The 19,495-nt window shown below is 43.9% G+C and overlaps 1 protein-coding gene across 8 annotated transcripts in view; it reads left to right on the forward strand.

The window, feature by feature from the left end:
* NALCN (sodium leak channel, non-selective) overlaps positions 1-19,495 on the forward strand; it is a 378,362-nt gene that overhangs the window by 123,425 nt on the left and 235,442 nt on the right. Inside the window, exon 1 of one of the 8 annotated variants that reach the window (XM_053305994.1) lies at positions 307-327. The exons of the other annotated variants lie outside the window; for them this stretch is intronic. The gene's annotated coding sequence lies outside the window, so the exon portion shown is untranslated. Of the gene's footprint in view, positions 1-306; positions 328-19,495 lie in introns of those variants that run through there. 8 annotated transcript variants of the gene reach the window in all.

Raw genomic sequence — 19,495 nt, forward strand, 5'->3', positions numbered from 1 at the left:
TGATTTTGACAGATGTAGCTTTGCTCTGAACTTGGTGCTTGAGCCCAGGACGCAAAGCACATTAAATAAAATTAGGGAACAACAGAAATAAAGTCATTTTAACCAAGTACATTTCTGCACAAAGGGTAGTAACCTTATATAATGTCTTGCTAAAAGAAGAATTACTAGGGAAATGGCTAACAGCAATTAAATGCATGCGCACCATAACCAGGTAATAGTTTGTCCATATTCTTTTTTTTAAGCAGAACCTGGGTTGTGATATATCTGCTGTATCTAGATAGATTGGCTCTTGGATGTACTCTGTGAATAATAATCATATACAAACAGGTAACAAAATGTCTCTCAAATCTTGCTGTGATGAGCTGTACCGTGCCTGTAATTTGTAAAAAGGGGTTGGCAGGGCTGAGGCTGGGAAAAGTGCAGTGATCGAACATGAAAGGCCTGCACAATTGTCCCATCCATGCAGTTGTTGTCCTACATACATACTGCATTAGTGAGGGATGGCACCAAAGAAGAGTGACTTCTGCACACAACTTGTGCATTTGGAATTACTGGGTCTGTAGTGGAGAGTGCATGTTTGCTGTGTGCATCCGATATTATTTGCGTGTATCGTGAGTAACGGGGGCCTATAATTTTGACTTGACCTTTGGTGCTTTGCTCCCTTCAGCTGGAATGCTTTCTGCATGCACACAGAGGCACTGGGCTGATCCGGCAGGACTCTTATTTCCTAAGGCCCTTGTGCTTAACTGAGTTTGTACCAGGTGCGTAACTACCATTAGGCAAGTGGAGGCGGCTGCCTGGGGCCCCCCACGCCTCGAGGGGCCCCCCAGAGGCAAGTCACATGACTCCCCAACACCCGCAGAGCTTCGGTGCCGTGGAAAAGCCAACCCCAAGTTCGGAGCAAAGGCGGCATGCATGCAGCAAAGTCCTTGTCTGCAGAAGCAACTCTGAGCTGGGAGCGCTCTTCCCCATGGCGAGGGTGGAGGGACGGGGTTAAAGCGAGGGAGTGGAGTTTTCTAGAGAAGCTGGCAAGAAACCTTGTGTGAGGACAGACCCCCTCCCCTCCATCCGAATGCAGCCTTGGCTGGATGGTGAGTGTGCAGCAGCCGGAAGGGAAGGGGCGGGGGCCAGTGTTGGAAGTCTGTGGGGGTAGCTCCTGCGAAAGGAGATATTTTCTCCCTGCTGCTGCTCTGAGATCAGGAACAATCTTAGTTCAATCACACTTACTTGGGAACAACAAGCACTCAGTCCAGAGGGACTTCTTACTTATGAGTAAACAAGCACTGGCAGGGACTGCATGGCTGCAACCCTGTGCACGTTTACTAGAAGCAACTGGTGGGGCTCAGTGGGGCTTGCTTCTGAGTAGAAGTGTTCAGGATCGGGCTGTACAAAGGAATGGAGCAGTTGCTCTTCATTTTCTTGCAGCTGAAAACAAGTGTGCAATTCTCTCCTTCAAATTCAAACAAGAGGAGTGCTGACAGCCTGATTTGAAATCATTCTACAGCCATTGCTGTGGATACAGCAGCTGCTCCAAGATATCATCTCACAACGTCCCCTAACACCCCCCTCCCCATTTCAACTTGTTCGGGAAGTTATTACCATGCATCCCATCTCATGAGTATTAAGTACTCTCTCTCAGTTCTGGACATGTAAAGGTAAAGTGTGCCGTTGAGTCGATGTCGACTCTTAGCGATTACAGCCTTGTGGTTGTCTTAGAATACAGGAGGGGTTTACCATTGCCATCTCCTGCGCAGTATGAGATGATGCCTTTCAGCATCTTCCATGTAGCATGTGTATAAATGTATCTGTAAGGAACAGAGAGGAGTCATGAGATTTAATAACCCCATGTGAATTAATGACCTATTATATATAATTAACTATATAACTATATAAATATAGTTATATTTATAATGATATAGTTATAAATATAACTATATAAATATCCACCATATTCATAATGGGGACGTGAGTGTGAGTACACTATATATTGTGAAGTGTGTGTATGTATCAGCGAGGGGCCCATTTTAACATTTTGTCTCCGGGCCCACTCCAGCCTTGTTATGCCCCTGGTTTGTACACTACCCCCTTGTAGAAGTTTAGTGTGATCTGAGGCCTAGATAGATACACCTTTGTTTGGAAATTGAATCCCACCTACTATGTGATCCATCAATGCTCCCTTTTTTGTGGCGGATAAATAATATTATGATCCACATACAAATGTATGTGTAGTTAGTTCACAGTAAACTTGTTCACAGTAAACTCTCTGCACATGGGTGAGGGCTGCAAGAGCATGGGTTGCTCCCAGCCCCAATGGTCTCTCTTTACCAGGAGTCCTTGTGCTTGGAATGTGTCCCTGGTAAATCATTGTTCGGATTTTTGCATTTTGGATATGTCTTGTTAACATTATGTCAGTGTTAGCTGCAAGAATTGTCATTCCTCTGCAGAGTCTCTAGCAGTTACATCTCTGAGTGGCAGGTGGGTACATCTTGCCTTTAGTGCACATGAACGTAAATGGGTGCATGCACATGAATACTAAGGTGCCACATCATGCATCACCACCTTCTATTTCACATGCAGGTTAGGCTTGTTTTGAACTCTTGGTGGCATTATGGGACAATTTTATCTTTTCTAGCATATCTTCAACCAAAAGAACGTACATTGCCTTGGCCTTCAAAACTGTGTGAGAGAGGCTATTGCAGAATAAGTGAATAGAGCTTGCAGCACTGGAATAGAACCTTCAGCCCTCTCAAACAGGAGGCCCTTGGACAGTGAGTCTCCAGATGAGAGTACGGCTGTTATGAGCTTGTCTCTCTTTTTTTCACCTGTGAAATCTTGAAGAGTATGCATTCCCACTCCCCATGTAGAACCTGCACATTGGGGTGCTGTATGAACAGGAGGGTGGGATTCCTTTTTCAGTGCCACAGCTAACAAGCACTCTTCCTCTGAACATGATATGGCCCCATAAATCTAGCTGGAGGTTGTTTTATGTTTTCCTGAGTAATGGCCAACCTCAGGCATGGAAGTTTTCCCTCCCAGTTTCCCTGTAGCATAAAATTAGCAGCTTCTAGAAGAAACTATGGGCTGGGACTAGAAGTCTGTTTTTAGTAGTGGTGTGCCCGAACCGGTCCGGCGGCCATTCCAAAGAATGGCCGAACTGCTGGACCGGTCCAGCCCTGCCTGGTTCGGGTCCGGGTGGGGGGTATGCCCTTAAGGGCGGGAGGGCTTGCTTAGCCCTCCCGCCTCCTTGCCCCCGCCAGCGCCCGTATTTTCTAGTATAGGGGCGCTGGAAACCAGCTGCCCCCCCCCGCGGCGGCGGCGAAAGAACTCCCAATGCCAGCCCTCCCTCCCTCCCAGCTAGCTGCCCGCCCTCCCGCCCGCTCGCTCACCGCTCACCGGATAGGAAACGAGAGGAGCTCTGGCACAGAGCTCTTCTCGTTTGGAAGGCCTCCGGCAGAATGGTGTTTTGCACACGCGCGCATGCGCGCGCCGCAAAGCACGCTGTTCGCCGGAGGCCCGGTCTACCCGCCGGGAGAGGGCCGGGTAGACCGGGGCTCCGATCGCTGGAGGCCCGGTCTACCCAGCGATCGGAGGCCCGATCTACCCGGCCCTCTCCCGGCGGGTAGACCGGGCCTCCGGCGAACGGCGTGCTTTGCGGCGCGCGCAAAACACCATTCTGCCGGAGGCCTTCCAAACGAGAGGAGCTCTGTGCCGGAGCTCCTCTCGTTTCCTATCTGGTGAGCGGTGAGCGAGCGGGCGGGAGGGCGGGCGGGCAGCTAGCTGGGAGGGAGGGAGGGCTGGCATTGGGAGTTCTTTCGCCGCGGCGGCGGCGGCGGCGGGGCGGCTGGTTTCCAGCACCCCTATACCAGAAAATACGGGCGCTGGCGGGGGCAAGGAGGCGGGAGGGCTAAGCAAGCCCTCCCCGCCCTAAAAACAAGGCCCCCCTTCGGTGCCGGTCCGGACTTCTCCGGACCGTGCACATCACTAGTTTTTAGCAAGTGATACTAATGTTGATAGTGTAATAATCTGTTTCGTACGTTCTGTTACTGAGTCCTGCCTTTTTAAATTGTTTAGATTAAACCTGGGCTGCACAGCTTCGGCCTTTCAGCTGTTGGACTATATCCCACCCTGGAGTCATTTGCGTGTGGCAAGACCTCACCAAGCTCCAAGGAACAGGTAGTAGAAGAGACACAGGCAGGTTCAGCAGGTCGAAGGGTGCAGCCTATGTTGGCGGTTGCTGCCAATTCTCTGGAATCAGGAAGTGTAGTTGAGCCAAGGTACTAGAGAGGGCTGGCATAACATTACAGAAGAGCAAGAGCTCCATGTTTTGGGCTCAGAGGGAACCCCTGGTGTGTTGGTGGGTTGAAGTGCATACTCAGGTGCCCCCCTGTGTCTGATGCTTCCTTGGGGCTTATGGGGTAGGCCTCATCTTCGGGTGGAATTATGGTAGTTGGGACCGCAGCGGGGTCTGGTGGTCTTGAGGTCTCTATTGAGGGGTTAGATGCTGGAATGAGTGCATCATCCCTGGAGCCCCCTGTATGGGCAACACAAGGGGTTTTCTACAGTGGTCCTGGGAGCAGGGGTTACTGGTTCTGAGGGTACTGGGGTGATCTCCATGGGCTTTTCCAGCTAGGTCTCATCATCTGAGGATATCCCTGCTTCTTCAGACTAGGAATCCTGGGACTCTGACCCTGACAGAATACAACTAACATCACTCCTGACTGTTGGCTGCTGTAACTTGGGATGATGAGATTTGTAGTCCAACAGTAGCTGAGGGCCAAAGACATGCAGCCCTGAATGAAACACTAGAATCCACATGCACACAAAACCCTGGCAGGAATGCCTCCAGAAACTGTCTCTGTGAGTCTGTCACCACGTGCCAAGAGGTATAGTGTGAAGGGATGGCAGGTTCCATTACATTACTGAGGTAAAGTGGGGGGTTGAGAGAACCCTGAAGGAAGCCAGTCAAGTTTGGAATTCCAAGATGCAAATCAGTTTGACTTGAAAGTGCCTAACTTTGATTGGATTCTTCCAGACTCCTATTTGGAAGTATTTGTGTTTTAGATTCTGTAAATTTTTCTTGATTAATTGAAGTTTTTCACTCCTGGAGGACTCCAGTTGGGCAAACGCATAAAGCTATTAACTGCAATTGTTTAAAAAGGGGGGAAACCAAATAATTTATGAACACAGAATTGTACCTTTTCATATCTTCTATACATGCAGGTACCTTACTGAAAATCCTCGGGGAATTCAGTTTGATTTTTCTGCTCTTAAGAGTCAGCAGCTGTTTATTAAAAATAATAATAAGAGGGGTTGCAATCCTCTTGAAAACTTTTAGGGGACTGCAGCACAGTGATTTCTAGAGACACTTATCAAGTGATTTCTAGAAACATTTATGAAGTATGTTTGGTCCTGTTTGTCAGAAAGAAGCTCTGTGCCTTTAGCAGTTACATAACAGCCACAATTTCAACATATGTCGCTTTTCCCAGCATGTGGAAGCATTGAATTGGGGAGATGCACTGAATGGGTGGAGGTGCATTTCATATACTACATTAATCTGATCTGATAAGAGATTTATAGAATAAGTATTTGCAGATCAGGGTAGAAGGCTAGGTTGTGAAGCAGACTTTAGTTTCCACACACCCATTCCCTCATGCATGAGGAAGAGAAAAAGCACGCCATCATCCAAACAAAGACAGTGCTAGTCAGTTGGATGGGTCCCACATCCATGCATGTGCAGTGGTAAAAGAGGGCAGAAGCAGAGCTTAGTGTCAGCAAGGGGGAGCGGCACCCACTGACAGAGGAGGAATCAGCAGCTGCAGCAGTACTGGGGGTTGCAAGGGGGGTGCCCAGAGGCAGCCCAGCCTTGGCAGGCAGCCCAGAGGCATTTGTCCTCCCTTGTTCTATGGTGGCTATGCCACTGAGGGGGAAAGGTGTTAAAACCTTTTCCTTGGTGCTGCAGTTCTGATTAAAATGTTCCCCATGACTGCCATATGAGAGGAACTACTTCCATGAAGTTTTTCACATGGGGCTTTTAAAGGCCTTTAACTTGCATCTCCTCCTCTGGAATGGAGGGGGTGAGTTATTGGGAGCAGTTCACACACAATTCACGTTTTTCACTGAGCGTTAGAGTGTAGCCTGATTTATATCTGGGGTTAAAAAAAAAATCCACTATTTGGTTCGCAGTAAAGCCTCCCAGTAAACTCGTGGTAATGCCTGCTGTGTGTAAAAGTCTCATGGGAGTCAAGTACCAGCTTCCCTTCCAAGTCAAATAGCAGATGCAGGGATCATTTTTGGCAGGACCATGGTATGAAGGGAAAGGATTATACTTTTCCTTCCTGCGTACTGTGGTCCCAGTCCTTGTTGGCCATCTTAGCTACTGTTATAAACAAACTCAAGAACCAATTACATGATTAACGTCACAGCTAGTTTGGCTTTCAGTCTGACTTTTTGGTAAGAAGCATCGCTAGAGTTAATCTGGGACATCACTGCACCAGTTCACTATCTTTTATCAACCTGTTGAGCAATTTCCTTGTAGGGGAAAAAGCCACTCAGCAATCAGTATTTCCTTAAATAATCAGATTTATTGAAATAAATTCCAAGTGGCAATTTGGAGAAAATCATTTTTCCATGCTAACTATAAACATAATTCAAAAATAATTATATGCAGCATCATGCTCCTAAGCCATATTAACATACTGAATTGTTTTCCCCCTGAATTCAAAACATTCTCTTTAAAGGATAAAATCTTGTAAATGAACAGAGGTTCCAAAGAGTGGGAATCATAACATAAAACCTATAAGCTTTCCAAGGCAAGTTCAGTGTTGACTGTTCTTGGATGAAGAGTCTACATTTAAAAAAAAAAAAAAAAATCAGAGTTCAGATCAGACTGGGACAGAGATGGGAAAATTCCTCTCCTGGGTGTGCTGAAATACTTTTCATAAAGATCAAACATGTTTCTACAAAAAGTAGATGAGCTTACAAATGAGGTTTAAATAAGGAATGTTGGAACTTTGAATGCTCCTCCCATTTTATCTGGCAGTTTAACAAAAACACTTGCTGAGAGCTTTTACTTCTCTCTTTTAAAAAACAGCCAACTGGTAAATCTTTCTGTTCTAGCCTTTACAGAATTGTTTTGATAACCTATATATAACTGGGCATGAGAAACATTCTTACAAGGGTGGGAAGAAGCTGATGTACTTGGATTGCTATTCTTTAACAGCTACAGCCTTTAAGTGGGGGAAAGCATTATTTTGTCTCTCCTTTCTTTGACATGTTTGACAGAAAACAGATCAGCTTGTGTTGACCATACCCTAGAGATCCCAAAATCTCACATTTTCTTATGTGCAGCCTAGATAATGTTTTTCCAGATGCCCCACCTCTAAAATGGGATAAGCACAAATTCTCTTAAATAAAGTTGGAGTTAATGAATAACCATGAATTTAAAAAGAGTATGGTTTGCATTGAATGATTGCTGTGAAAAATACTCATCAGCAAATGTGAAACTTGCACATTAGTGCAGGATATTTTACTATTTGTCAGTAGTTTGGCTTTAATCCCACCCACCCCCACCCCCCGGTGTGGGAATATATGTGTATATATACACACATACACACACACACACTTTTTAATTTACAGTAGATGAAATGATTTCAACTCTGTCATATTTGTAAAATAGTAGAGTTGCAGTCATAGAATTTTTGTTTGATTGACAGATAATGAAATGCAACAGTGTATTACATGAATTTTTCCAAAGTTCTGTGCGTATTCAGTTTTCTCTTTGACAGTGACATCCATCACTACACCCAGTATGCTTTTAAGTTCAACATATTTTCCAATATTTTAGTAGTGCTCTAATTTAAGAACTAAAACGTATAATGTCCCCAGATTAAACATTCCTCACATTTGCTTGCCTAAGATAATAAGCTGTTGGCTTCTGCCTTTTGAACGAATGGATTTCTGTTGTCTTCCTGGTTTCTAAGTTATTACTCATACACAGTATTAGCTATTGACTGAAAACAACTGGTGGATGGGGATGGGTACATCTCCATCCTCAGAAGATACATTCAGCCAATTCATTAGCACCTGCATGAACATCATGGCATGGATGTACATCTCTATCTACTTCAGCTTCATGGGAGATCTCCCTCACTGGAACAGGGTGATTGTATTCAGTTTAACATACAGTGTGCTAATAATTTCACAATGTAAGTAGGGCTTCCACATTATATATTTGTAGGCTATTACACTAAGTGATTTCATGTCATAAAAGGCTACAATGTATATGAGGATAGGAAAGATGTTCCCATCCCTCTCCAAATCGATTCTGCTCCCCAACCCCTAAAATATATTACCTTAAGCTCTTTAAACCCTCCTTTATTCATCCCTCTAGTGCAGGGGTGCACAACTCAAATGCCAAGAAGGGCTGAAACCAACGGTGACTTGGCATGTGGGGGCCGAAGACAGTCTTTAAGGCATTGATTATTAAATTAACAATGTAATTTAATTGGGAGCTGGGGGGCAAGCAAACAGGTAGAATATGAGCCATGTGGAGGGCTCAGGAGCCAGGAAGAGGTGAGTGGTGGTGCCTCTGCTCCCACAGCAGCAGCGCACTACTGCTGCTCCTGTTGCCGGCCCATGGGATTTGGGTGGCTGCAGGGGTGGATGGATGGTGAGACCCTTCAGAGGAAGAGCAGCCGCAGTGTGTACCTCAGGTAAACAAATAACGGCTGAACTGGGAGGGAAATGGCTCTGCAGGCCAAGAAAAAGGGCCTCATGGGTTGGATCCACCCCATGGACCATATGTTGTGCAGGCCTGCCCTAGCGGCATGAACAGTTGTGGTAGAGAGAGGGAAGTTCTTCCTTTTTGTTCCCCATTGCTCTTGTGTGCAGCATGCCAGGAGTAAAACAATGGTGTGGAGAGTTCCCTCCCCTCTTCTGCCTCTATTGTCCTAATACACAAGGTCCTTGGTGGATCAGGAACAACGTGCATCAGCTGTTGGGTGATATTATTTATTTATTATTATTATTATTATTATTATTATTATTATTATTATTATTATTATTATTAATTACATTTTTATACCACCCCATCAGAGGTTCTGGACCTATAACAACCAACCAAAAAACTAACAGTCATTTAAACAATCAACTAAAAACAAATTTTAAAACAATTTTAAAACATTCAAAACAATTACAAAACCCTGGACAGGCCAAACAGATAAATCTTAAAGACTCTCTTGAAGGCCAACAATGATCTCAAATGAAAAATTTCTGTCGGGAGTGTATTCCACAGGCAAGGAGCAGTGACAGAGAAGGCCCGCCTCTGAGTTTCAACTAGATGCACTGGACAGATGGACCTCTCCTGATGACCTTAACATGTGGTGGAGATAATACAGAAGAAGGCACTCTTTATGGTAACCTGGACACAAGCCATTCAGGGTTTTAAAGATAATAACCAGCATATTGTATTTTGCCCGGAAACATATCAGCGGCCAGTGCAACTGATCGAGAACAGGCATAATGTGGTCTCTCTAGGTTACCCCAGAGACCAGTCTGGCTGCTGCATTTTGGACTAGCTGAAGTTTCCAAACTATGTACAAAGGCAGCCCCATGTAGAGTGCATTACAGTAGTCAAGCCTGGAGGCTACCAGCTGGTGCACCACTGTTTTGTGATCTTCAAGGGATGAATACAGCTGTTGAATCAGCCGAAGCTAATGGAAAGTGCTCCTGGCCATAGCCTCCATAGTACTCCCGTCCCAAGCTGCATACCTGTTCCTTCTGGGGGAGTGGCATCCCAACCAGTACAGGAAGATGTAACTCATCCTTCAAGTTCCAACCCCCTACAATGAGCACCTCCATCTTGCTTGAATTCAGTTTCAATTTGTTACCTCTCATCCCACCCATTACTGCCTGTAGGCAGGCATTTAGGGAATGAATTAACTAATGAATTAATTAATTAATTTCATGATGATGATGATGATGATGATAAGGAGAAATAGATTTGGGTGTCATCACCATACTGATAACACTTTGCACCAAATCTCCTCATGACCTCACCCAGCGGTTTCATGTAGATATTAAAGAGTATTAGTGATAGAATGGAGCCCTAAGGGACCCCATATAATAGCTCCTGTTTCAAAGAGAAACTGTCACCAAGCTACACCATCTGGAATCTACCTGAGAGATAGGAGTGAAATCATTTAAAAGCAGTGCCTCTCTCTCTGCAAAGCAGTGCCACCACTCTCTCAATCACCACTCTCTCAATCACCACTCTCTCAATCAGTTTGCCCAACCATGGGAGATTGAAGACTGGCTGATAACTATCCATCACTAAGAGGTCCATGGAAGCTTTTTAAGAAGCAGTCTAACCATTGCGTCCTTCAAACAAGGAGGCATCCTACCCTCTCTCAGCGATGCATTAATAATACTAACTAGGCTTCCCGTAAAAATTTCCCTGCTAGACAGAAGCAGCCAAGTTGGGCAAGGATCCAAAGAACATGTGGTAGGCTTATCCACATCCTCAGGAGTCAGAGATTGAAACTGATTCAATCTAATACTGCAAGAGGGATTGCTGGACACCTCCTTAATAGACTTTGCAGAAATAGTGGAGTCCAAGTCGGCCTGAATACAAGATATTTTCTCTGCAAAGAACCCATTAAAAGCATTACAGCAGAACACAGTCTCCGGGGACTGATTCAAAACAGAAGGAGCATAAATTAAACTCCTCACAACCCAGGATAGCTCTGCTGAACGTGAACCTGCAGGCACAATGTGTGCAGAATGGAATATTTTTTTTGCTGCACGCATTGCCACCGCGTAAACCTTCAAATGGACTCTATGCTATGTCTTGTCAGATTCAAGCAGAGTTATCCTCCATTTGTGTTCTAGTCACCTACCTTGCTGCTTCAGCCCCCATAGCTCCTCTGTAAACCACTTTTAAAGCAGGTCAGAAGGGACACTTAGAAGCGATCATGTCTACTGCTCTGGTGAATACCCTATTCCAGGTTCCCACCAGGGCATCAACAGGATCACTGGCAGTACCAACACTAAAATCCTCCAAGATGCTTTGGAATCCTACTGGATCCAGCAGCCTTTTCAGGCAGACCATCCTAATAGGTACACCACCCATGCAGGGGTGGATTGTGACTGTGAAACCAACCTTAACCAGATAGTGGTCCATCTATGATAATGGGGAAACCAAAGGATCACCCACCATGGAACACCCCCCTGATCTAAACAAAAGACCAAATCGAGTGTGTGGCTGGCAACAAGAGTTGGTCCTGAAACGAATTGGGATAGGCCCATAGTTGTCATGGCCGCTATGAACTCCTGAGCCGCACCAGATAAAAACTGCCACTGCACCTTTCTTCCTGAGGTATTGAGGAGCCAGTGGATCGGGTCAACAGAGGGAGTAGGGAACTTAATTCTTGATGAACTCAGGGCAATGGAGAAAGGAACAAACTTTCCCTCTTCACTCACTGCTACTGTCACTCAGCTGCTGCTGTTTCACTGCTAAAGTAGCAAGTATGTTTTAAGGGTTACAGAGCTGGCAGGGAGAGAACAGTGATTTTTCAAAATTTGAACTCAAAAGTGAGCTTTGGGTCTTGTGGTGCTTGGCCTTCCTTTTGAGGAGAGCTCTTTGAGCCTCTAAAGTGCATTTTTAGGTTTGAGGTTGGAAAACTTTGCTGACATCTCTAACATATTTCAATCAGCATTTGGAAAGTGAGGTATATTTTGTCTATTGCTGTTTTAAAATGGCTGCTATTTTCAAATGAATTGGTTTTTTAAAAATTTTTTCAGTGATATCAATTTTTAAATTTTAAACTGAATTTTTAAGATCATTGTATATTTTGTTGTGGAGTACCCTGAGAGCCTGATGGCCCATGCTAGTGGGATACAGATCCTAAAAGTAACATGAAATAAAATTAAATCCTCAGGACTCTCCTTGTGTGCCATTTTTAGAACTCTATGTTTATTCCTCTCATCTAGGTATGGGTGTCTATTTCAGCTTGTATGTAACACTATAAATATTCCTGTAGAATATGCTAAAATTAGTGATGGATAAGCTTATTTCCCCCCTGGTTCAAATTGGATTTATTTAGAAATATGCCTAGCTATTTCCTGCCCCTCCCCCACAAATCAGGAAATATGTCAGCTCAGTTCTAAGCCAATTTGAATTTTGATTGGATTCCATTTGCCCCTCCCGATGAGTCTCAACCCCTTAATCCAGTCACTTTCCCCCACAATTATGATGCAGAAGATTTTTTTTTTTAAATTGTAACTTCTCAAATACAAGATCTTTAGCACCCTGCTATATTTCAAATATGGCCTGTTCTCCCATGGATGGCCTGAGGGGGTTAATGAAAGCAAACCTATGGACCAAAATGGAAACTGAATTACATTTTTAAAAATGATATTCAGCACCATTGATGAATAAAAGCAACCATTGTTATTCTGGGATAATTAGGTTTAGGAGATCATAGCTATCACTAAAAGCAATTATTAAGAATTGTTAAGCAGGGATACTTGTCAGGAAAAAGAGGAGGTTTCTAGAATGGTACTCTGCTTCTCCTCAGATGTGTGAAAAAGTGCCAGCATTGTATTGTTCTAGGCATAATTAGCTTGGTTGGGGGACTGCTGGAAATAATGAGGAACCATAATATTGGTGACATGAAAACATGAACAAGTGCACTTTTGTATCCAAGCTCTTAATTAACTTTACTATTGAAATGGTAAATGCATTAGAATTGTAAACTATGCTGGGTACTTTGTATAAGGTGGAAGAAGACAGAAAAGATCCAACTTCCATATATCTTTTGGAGATTAACTGCTACAACAGACATGGCTTGCCATGATAATACCTTCCATATTATAGATTTTTAAACCCAAATATAACATGCATATTTTACTTTTCTCAAGGCAGGGGGAATTGTTTGTTCTTTAATCTATATATTTAATTCTCTTGGGACCATGCGTGCCCAGGATTTGGCAGCAGAACTCTCGGGACATGCTGCGAGAGTTCTGAAGTGAAGACTGAGGAGGAGAGGATGGAGGAAAGTGCCAGTGGTGGCCGGCTGGCCGGCGGAGAAGCGGGGAGAGAAAGGCAGCTACGGGGCGGGGGGAGAGAAAGGCGGCTGCGGGCGCGGGGAGAGAAAAGCCGTGGCGGCAGGCAGACAGGGGAGAGGAAAAATGGCAGCGGCGGGGCCCGTCTTGGCCGCCCGCTGCGGCTCTGTGTGGGGGGAGGAACGGGAGGGGAGGAGGGCTGGAGAGCACCTTAGGACAAGTAGCTCTTGATACCAACACCAGATCTGATGAATGCAAATTCTACAAATCCGCTATTTTATTTATTTATTGTTAAATTTATATACCGCCTTTCATTAAAGCAATCCCAAGGCGCTTTACAGCAAAAAAAATTTAAACACAAGATGGTAAAAAAGACACAATTAAAATATTAAGTGAAAAAAATATTAAACAAATCTGATTAAAAATTTAAAACAAAGGCATAAAAGCAGTACAGACTATAAAGAGCAGCAGCAGAGAATCAAATAAATGCCTGGGGAAAAGCCAAGATTTTACACTTTTTCTAAAAGCTGTGATGGAGACAGAGGAGTGAATAGCCACCGGGAGAGCATTCCAGAGTCTGGGGGAGCAACAGAGAAGGCCCTGTCCCGTGTGCATGACAACCGAGCCTCCCTCATTGTTGGCACCCGGAGCAGAACCCCCTCAGATGACCTCGTCAAGTGGGCAGCAACCCTTGGGAGCAGGCGGTCCCTCAGGTATCCCGGGCCCAAACCGTTGAGGGCTTTAAAGGTCAAAACCAGCACCTTGAATTGAACCCGGAAACAAACTGGTAGTCAGTGCAGCTCTTTCAAAATGGGTGTGATGTGTTTCCACATCAGATAAAACCCTAGCTGCCGCATTTTTCACTAGCTGCAGTTTCCGGATATTCTTCAAGGGCAGCCCCATGTAGAGCACATTACAGTAATCCAACCTTGACATAACTAAGGCATAGGTGACTGTGGCCAGATCTGCATTCTCGAGAAAGGGACGAAGCTATGTGTTGTGTGAAGAAGTACTGTATTCTGTCTGTCCTGAATCAACTGCCAGTTAATTTAATTGGATGACTCCCAAGTTCTAGTGTTATGAGGGGGGAGATAAATTTATCTCTCTTTACCTTCTCCATACCACACATAATAAAGGATTTTCCTGTATGACATTTCTCCAGCTGCCTTTCACCCTACAAGAACTGCTGCACAATGTTTCTTTTCCTCAGGCAGCTCTTTCTAGCTTGTTTTGTGAAACTTCTAATTTATTTATTTAAAATAAAATATTTCTATCCTACCCCTACAGCTTTAGGAGGCTTACAATAAAACAAGATATCATAGTAAAACAAGCAGAAAAACAACCTGGCAGCAAGATAAAATGATAAGCAGGACTAAAACTGCTTAAAACTGGAAACCCAGTTAAAACCAATTTTAAAATGCTTTTCTAAAAAGGACAATTTTCAGGTTCTTTTAAAAATTCCAGTCCGGGAGGACATTCCAAAGATGGGGCCACTACTGAGAAGGCCCTGTCTCTGCTCGCCAACCAAAGCTGTGGGACCAAGAGTAGGGGCTGCAGTGAGGATTTGAAGACCCTGAAGATGCATATGGGTGAACGCAATCTGACAGGTTCCCCAGTCACAAGCCATGCAGGGCTTTAAAGGTCAAAACCAAACCATGTACAGTGTGTTGAAGTAACCAAGGCATGGATAACAGAGGTTATATCACCAAAACCTTGCCAACAACAGTTGAGTTGGACTTCCTCATTGTGGGGGGTTGTTAATTTTACCCCCAGTAGGTAAACAGTAGAGCACTAGGGAAGAGAGCACACATTCCAGTTACAGAGTAGGTAGCAGAGGATGGCTGAGTTGTTGCAGCTATTTAGAGAAAACACATGGAGATTCTTGGAGAGTTAAATACTAAGTATTTATTGATTAAGTACACCTGGATAAGAAAGACCTAATCCTAATCTAAAGGACTACATAATGAATAGGTAAAGAGAGAGAGATGTGTGTTAACATCTATGCTTTAAGATTGTGACTCAGTACCGGAAGTGCTGAAGAGTCAGATCAGGGGTTATAGAGTAGGGACAGATAGGGAGACCCTTACCCGCTGTCTCTATTCCTAATGACCACTAATGACCTAGTGGTCATTAGGATAATTGCAGCAAAGGTCGATGCACTGTAACTCCATCTCCAACACTCATGTCGGAACTGGAGCCCAGAGTGGGCCTTGAACTTGGAGATTCAGCCTGTCTTCCACTCCCCTAGTTCTGACCAAAGGAGAAACTAAACGGAAATCAACCAGAACACAGAAGGCTCATAACAATAGTCTGGAGCAGGTGAGATTGGTGATACTCTCAAAACAAAATCATTCAGGTCAGACATCTCATTACTCTGATCAACAGGGGGAATCCTCTGTTGTGAGAGACCACTCATGCCTTTGCCTTTCTGTCTTGCCTTCATCCCCTCCCTTGATGGGAATTCTTCCTTTTATTACAAGTACTTTGATGCAGTCTTCTGTGTTTTTCTCTCTCCAAGTAGCAGGTGGTACAAAACAAGCAACTTAGGTACTGGAGCCTCCCCCCACCCTCTATCTAGCATATGTGCTCTGCACAGTATTTAGAGAAAAATGGCCTCATATTTTGCATTCCCTGCTATTCTGTGTAAAAGATCCAGATGGTGCAGTATGAAAGGTGTGAACAATTCTTCAGTTCACTGAATCCATTTCTTTTCTAAACTGCTAGTGGATGCTTGAAGAGATATTAGCACTATGAAAAAGATTATTGACTATTTATCCACATTAAAAGGTGGGGGGGAGGACAACAACTCTCCCCATCAACTGTTATTTCCAGTCCTTTTTACTTTGAGATTATTTTGTGAGTGGCCTGACAAAATAATAATGTATTTTTTCAAGAATGTTCACTGAAGCAAAATGACCAAAAATATGAATGTGAATAAACGCCTGGGAGTAACACACACTGAAGATGATGTGTCCACAGCCCTCTTCAGGCCTTATGTAACTGTGTACGCTGCACAGTTACAATGCCAACAGGAGCATGTCAGCAAGCTTTAACCCCTGTACCAACATACTTTTTCACCACACACCCTGCTCTCCATGGATACAAACAATGTAATTAGGAATGCTGGGTGCCCAGCATTCTTAATCACAGGGAGTATCTGTAAACAAATGGAGAATCTCTGCAAACAAATGCTATCTGTATTCACAAAATGGAAGGTGGGCTTCAGAGCATGTCAGTATTAGGCTTGGTGGTTCAGTCCTGTGTGTGCTGTACCTGAATATGTTGTTTGTTTGTTTGTTTGTTTGATTGATTTCTATACCGCCCTTCCAAATATAGCTTAGGGCGGTTTACACAGAGAAATAATAAATAAGATAGATCCCTGTCCCCAAAGGGCTCACAATCTAAAAAGAAACATAAGTTAGACACCAGCAACAGTCACTAGAGGTACTGTGCTGAGAATGGATAGGGCCAGTTATTCTCTCCCTGCTAAATAAAGACAATCACCACGTTAAAAGGTGCCTCTTTTTCAAGTTAGCAGCCATGAAATGGGCATGAAAATTGGTTTTCCAAATACCAGGTGGGATCTGTTAATGGGCTTGGATTGTTCTGGGGCTTATTCTCCCTCTGATTAGTGAACAAAATCTAGATGATTTTTTCAGCTTAGAGGCCTGTATCAGCATCTGCCAAGACTCTTTCATTGCTATTTTTTTCTTATGGCAAATCAGATTTCTTTCTGATTATTTCTCCAGGACATGACCGATTGAGAGGGCCATCACCGATTGAAAGGATGTTGATGGGGATCCTACTCTGAAAAGACTAAGTTGTTTAGCAGCTGTTTCTTAGCTAGTACACACTCATGGTCAAACTATGGTCTGGATCTGTTATAGGATAGGGGTCCTGGTCGCCTCTCAATAGTGAGGGGGGTCTGCAATAGTTGATCAACATTTGGTAATGGTCTAAAATTTCATTTATCGAACCGGCCAGTAGGATACTAGACCTAAGGTGCAATAGTTCCTCTGACTCAAGAATGTCGTTCAGCCCTTTAGCAATCTTGCTAGACCATCTGACATGAGAGCAGGAAACCATATCGGCATACAGGTTGGCTCCTCCAAAGCAAAAATATTGCAATCTGGGGGATCTCAAACACAGGGTCAAAGGCATATGGTCGCTTTCAACTCTAAAGTCAACTTTCAGAAGTAGGATATAATCAAGCAACATTCTGGAAATTGCAAAATATTCGATCCTACTAGTTCCCCTCCCCCTCCCCCAATTTGTGAACTCCCTGGTAAATTACCTTCCGATGGCCCGTATAGTATAAGCATATTCAGCCTGCTAACAGGTTGCATCAGGCATGAGCCCGCATAATTACAAATCAGATCTCTGGAGATACGCTGCTCTAAAGGGGTATTGATTGATTGATTGATTGATTGATTAAGTGCCATCAAGTCGGTGTCGACTCTTAGCGACTACACAGATAGATTCTTTCCAGAATGATCTGTCTTCAACTTGACCTTTAAGGTCTCACAGTGGTGCATTCATTGCTGTCGTAATTGAGTCAATCCACCTTGCTGCTGGACGTCCTCTTCTTCTCTTTCCTTCAACTTTCCCCAGCATTATGGACTTCTCGAGGGATCTGGATTTTCGCATAATGTGTCTGCAGTATGAGGTAATTTGTGCCTCAAAAATTCTGGATTGATTTGATCCATGATATATTTGTTTGTTTTCCTGGCTGTCCATGGTATCCTCAAAAGGCTTCTCCAGCACCAAAGTTCAACAGTGTCAATACTTTTTCTGTCTTGCTTCTTCAGAGTCCATTTTTCGCATCCATAGAGTTTCACGGGAAAAACCATGGTCCCAGGGGCGTAACTACCATTAGGCAAGGGGAGGCGGCTGCCTCGGGGCCCCCACGCCTCGAGAGGCCCCCCCCGAGGCAAGTCGCATGTGAAGTGAGTGTGTGTGTATCAGCGAGGGGCCCATTTTTAAATTTTGTCTCTGGGCCCACTCCAGCCTCGTTACGCCCCTGCATGGTCCGGACGATTCTAATCTTTGTAGGTGTAGACATGTCACGGCATCAAAATATCCTTTCCAAGGCCTTCATTGCAACCCTACCAAGTGCTAGTCTTTGGTGTATTTCTTGACTGCTGGATCCTTTACTGTTGATGGTCGATCCTAAAAGGCAGAAGCTATCCACCACTTCAGTGACTTCATTATCAGTTCTAGAGCACCTTTCTTATGAGGCAAGGCTACAACACCTGGGGCTTTTTAGTTTAGAAAAAAGACAACTGTGGGGAGACATGGTAGAGGTCTATAAAATCATGCATGGTGTGGAGAAAGTGGATAGAGAGGAATTCTTCTCCCTCTCACATAACACTAGAACCAGGGGTCATCCCATGAAATTAATTGCCGGGAAATCTAGGACCAACAAACGGAAGTACTTTTCCACACAATGCATAATCAACTTGTGGAATTCTCTGCCACAAGATGTGGTGACAGCCAACAACCTGGATGGCTTTAAGAAGGGTTTGGATAACTTCATGGAGGAGAGATCTATCAACAGCTACTAGTCAGAGGGCTATAGGCCGCCTCAAAGGCAGGATGCCTCTCAGTACCAGTTGCAGGGGAGTAACAGCAGGAGAAAGGGTATACCCTCAACTCCTGCCTGTGGCTTCCAGAGTCATCTGGTGGGCCACTGTGTGAAACAGGATGCTGGACTAGATGGGCCTTGGGCCTGATCCAGCAGGACTGTTCTTATGTTCTAATTCTTTTTCTCTCTTCTTTTGCATTTTAAAATTTTATTGGCTTTTACAATAGCTTTACAATCCAACTACATTCATTTATTTGATTAAGTAAATATTGACTTCCCTCTTACCTGTCTGTGCAGTTCACGTTAACTATACATATAAACCATTGCTATAATAATTCAAAACATATATACTCCACATTGCTACTCGATTTCACCCAACCCAACCTGGTGTTATTACTATATTTCAAACCGTGCTGAAAGGTCCATATTAGAAAAATAGGTCTTTAAGTAAAGTAAAAATGGTTCCCAATTTTTGAAACGTTCCAAATTTTTATCCCTTATAAGTGCTATAAGTTTTGCCATCTCAGCATATTCCAAAATTTTTATCAACCAGTCTTCTTTTGAGGGCATTTTATTGTCTTTCTATTTCTGCACATATACTATTCTAGCCGCCATGGTTGCATACATTTAAAAAGTTAAATTTCTTCAGGAGAACTCTCCTTGAGTTATTCCCAGCAGGAAGGATTCTAGCCTCTTAGGAAATGTCATTTTAAAAATTTTCTTCAGCTCATTATATATCATATCCCAAAAAGCCTTTGCCTTCCCACATGACCACCACATATGAAAAAAAGTTCCTTCACAATGTCCACATTTCCAACATTTGTTTGAAACATTTTTATACATTAATGC

Source organism: Hemicordylus capensis, chromosome 3, assembly GCF_027244095.1.
Source record: "Hemicordylus capensis ecotype Gifberg chromosome 3, rHemCap1.1.pri, whole genome shotgun sequence".
NCBI lineage: Eukaryota > Metazoa > Chordata > Lepidosauria > Squamata > Cordylidae > Hemicordylus > Hemicordylus capensis.